The following is a 4,258-nucleotide window of genomic DNA, read 5'->3' on the forward strand; positions in this document are numbered from 1 at the left end:
TCTGAGCTCACCTGGACAGACAGACTCAGCGCCTGCGCTTACCTGCCCAACCTTTATATGCACTTCCGTGCAAGCGAGAACGCAACAGGTAAGTCACTCTCTCACACAAATACATGTGTCATAACACAACAGCCTCTGTAGCATCACGATTATGAGTAAGAAACACATTGACTCAAATTAACTACTAGAGCATTTACGCACTAGTGGTCATTTAGCCTAGATATTTTATTAAGCGATTTTATTATGACTACTACCTTTTTCTTAGTCTAGACATGATCAGGTTTCTGTAATATATTGCGTGTTAGTGTGGCACTTTGTGTTAAATTTGGCACTTCTACTCGGATGTCTTTCTCACTTGTGCAAACACGGTTTATGTGGTATAGTTGCGACAATGAGAGCGAGACTAATACCACAAAAACTGGGAAATAAGCAAAACATAGGCTATATCGAACTCTACAGAATGTGGAATCAAATAGCAACAAGAAGTCGTCTGTTTGGGTATTTAATTCTAAAGCAGTAGGCTATATCTTGTTTAAAACGAAGATGAAATGTATTTAGATACTCTGTAGTTAAAAATATTAGGCCAATTTCACCTGAACTTCACCTTGTTAATTTAACTCCGGTGTGAACTTGATGGGAACTGACTTCCTTCACTAAAGTAAAAATCACCCTGGGACCAGTTAAACATTAAATAATGAATGCGGCCAAGAAAGGTAAAGTTAGTTGTGGAAAAAATGAAGCCAGTTGGAATTCTAAAACTATGTACACCTTATTTTTGACGTAAGAGCGGGCGCGGTCGTTTGTAAATGTTATAGTCTGGCTTCCGGTCTCATCCGCATATCGTTATTTTTAGCTGTACAAAACAGTTCGTTTTGCTGCTTGATATTGCTGCTTGATTGATGTGTATTACCATATTATTTGAATGTATTATCTTATTAATGAACACAGTGGTTTAGTGCAAACCGTTTTGCTGTTTAATTGCGCGTTGTTATTCTTAGCCTTATTTCCGTGGCTAATGAACATTAATGAAAATTAGCTATGTTTCCATCACCCTGTTTTTAAGCACATTTTTAAGTATCACATCAGAAACGAGTGATGGAAACGCCACATTTAGAAAAAAAATCGCTTGGAGTAGGCCTAGTTCAATTCCAGAACAAAAATGTACAGATAATGTATACACCTGGTTGTCATCCAACATGTTTATGTCTTTCTTTCTTCAGTCGTAAAGAAATTATGTTTTTTTGAGGAAAGCATTTCAGGATTTCTCTCCATATAATGGGCTTCTATGGTGCCCCCGAGTTTGAACTTCCAAAATGCAGTTTAAATGCAGATTCAAAGGGCTCTAAATGATCCCAGCCAAGGAAGAAGGATCTTATCTAGCGAAATTACCAGATTTTTTTTTAATTTTCAATTTATATACTTTTTAACCTTGTCTGGCTCTGTGTGAACTCTGTGCATTCCGGTTCAGGACAGTTAGGGTATGTCGAAAAACTCCCATCTCATTTTCTCCACCAACTTCAAAATCGTCCTATATTACTGCAGAATTACCAACCCGGTGTTTACAAAGTGAACATGAAAAGAAGGTCAAACGCCCTTTACAAAAATGGTAAAACAGCAATGTAGGATGATTTTGAAGTTGGAGTTCACACAGAGCTAGACAAGATGAGCGTTTGAGATTAAAAAGTATATGATTTTTAATTTTTTTTTTTTTTTTTTCGAAAATAACCAATCTTTAAGCTAGGTTCTTCCTCGGCTGGGATCGTTTAGAGCACTTTGAATCTGCATTTAAACTGCATTTGGAAGTTCAAACTTGGGGGCACCATAGAAGTCCGTTTTATGGAGAAAAATCCTAAAATGTTTTCCTTAAAAAAAAACATAATTTCTTTATGACTGAAAAAAAAAAAAAAGACATGTACATCTTGGATGACAAGGGGGATACATTATCTGGAAAATTTGTTCTGGAAGTGAACTACTCCTTTAATGAGAATAATGGCAGTGCAATTTTGTTCTCTTTGACTCACTGGATGGAAACCAGGCTTACTCGCAAATGTTTTATTCGATATTCTAATTCTGTGCGTAAGTTAATTTTACAATTTACAAACCCAGCTAGTGACTTTTAGTGTACCTGACTTGCATTTTTGAAATGCAGTCTGTCAGTTGTTTTTTTTCTTGTGCGACCCAAATATTTGTGTGGATAGAATAGGAAAGCTAATCTTAAAATATATTTTTAAACAAAACACTGCAAATGTTGTGATTTGTTACGAGAATAAAGTCGAAATGTTACAAGAATAAAGTCAAAATACTATGAGAATAAAGTCGAAATATTTCGAGAATAAAGTCAAAATACTAAGAGAATAAAGTTGAAATATTTTGAGAATAAAGTCGAAATACAACGAGAATAAACTCAAAATGTTTCGAGAATAAAGTCGAAATGTTTTGAGAATAAAGTCGAAATATTTCAAAAATAAAGTAAAAATATTTTGACAATAAAGTTTAAATACTATGAGAATAAAGTTGAAATATTACAAGAATAAAGTCAAAACATTAGAAATTGCTGTTGAAACATATATTTTCTTACATAAATTATTAAAACACAAATATTGTAAATATTTGTGTTTTAGAATAAATATACTGTAGTCTTAATTAGGGGGAACCAGAGTCCTGTAAACCACCATAATTCACACCCTGACTGACACTGAATAATCACTGGAGGCCCCTTAGTCACTCTACGGTTGGTTGCTAGAAGGCAATCCTGTTTGACTCTCCTGTCAGGCATCACGAGTGCTTCACTGTTTAAATTCCCATTGGCAGTCTCCCATAACATCACATTTGCACATAAAATATCACCTGTCACTGATGTCACCGCCTCTAAAAAAGAATGATTTGTGGTCACTTTTCTTCTGCATAGCTGTCAGTGTGAACATTACCAAATGTTTATCTGTTTTTAGCTTATCTTTCATTGTTTAGTTCATCAGTTAAATGTAATTAGGATTGAAAACCAGCCTTGAGCAAACATAGAGGTTAACCTCAGGCCGTGACCCTCGGATGAATCGAGCTTTATCAGCACGTCATGATAGATATCGAATCATAATACAGATGACTTATGCTTTTAAATGATATAACTTTCACTGACGCATATGTTATGAATCAGTTTGGTTAATATCTTGTTTTTTGCAGTTCACTCTCATTGGGTGACCTTTTGACTTTGTTTTATCTGTGTATTGCCAAATATCCATAGGGAACGGTTTGATTCTTCAACAAAGCCTGTGGGAATCCCCATGGCCTTGAGTAATATTAATATTTGCTGAGTGTGGTTGCATGTGACACATTCCTCTCTATATGGCTGAAAACAGGTGTGTGTGTGTGTGTGTGTGTGTGTGTGTGTGTGTGTGTGTGTGTGTGTGTGTGTGTGTGTGTGTGTGTGTGTGTGTGTATGTGTGTACCTGGTATTCATCAAGGATAGGAATACCAGTAGATTTTGACCTTGTGGGGACATTTCTTAGGTCCCCATGAGGAAACAGGCTTATAAATCATGCACAATGAGTTTTTTTGATTAAGTAAAAGTGTGCACAATCTCCTGTGAGGGCTAGGTTTAGGTGTAGGGTAGGTGTAGGGCGATAGAAAGTACGGTTTGTACAGTATAAAAACCATTACGCCTATGGAATGTCCCCATAAAACATGTAAACCCAACATGTGTGTGTGTGTGTGTGTGTGTGTGTGTGTGTGTGTGTGTGTGTGTGTGTGTGTGTGTGTGTTTTGTGTGTGTGTGTGCCACGCCTGGCTGTGAGGAGCCATGACTCAGTCTTTGTCTGAGACCACGGAAAGACATTTATAGATAAAACAATGTCAATGTTTAACTGGTCAGGTTGTACAAAATTAGTACAGAACGTTGTTTTCATATTTCAAAAGAATGACCAAATGTAATGATTAACATCCAATCGTAAATTGTTTGGATGGCCACCAATGTGAGCGAGTGGATGAGGCCTCACAATAGATTTTATTGTTATTGTAACAATAGATTAAATAACGGGTCATTTTCATTTTTACAACCATAATTCAAGGTCAGCATCGAATTATTGAAGCTGAGATGTTGCTCTTTTACAACCTTAGGTTTAATAGACTTGGTTATATATCATTTCAAAGCATCAGCTTTGTTTGTTCTCAAATTCCTTTGGCATCTTGGCAAATCTGAGTACAGTTTGAGACATTGTTGAGATGTCTTCTGAGGAGACTTATGTGAGATTACTGGGGACTTTGT

This window comes from Garra rufa, chromosome 20 (genome assembly GCF_049309525.1).
Source record: "Garra rufa chromosome 20, GarRuf1.0, whole genome shotgun sequence".
Taxonomy (NCBI): domain Eukaryota; kingdom Metazoa; phylum Chordata; class Actinopteri; order Cypriniformes; family Cyprinidae; genus Garra; species Garra rufa.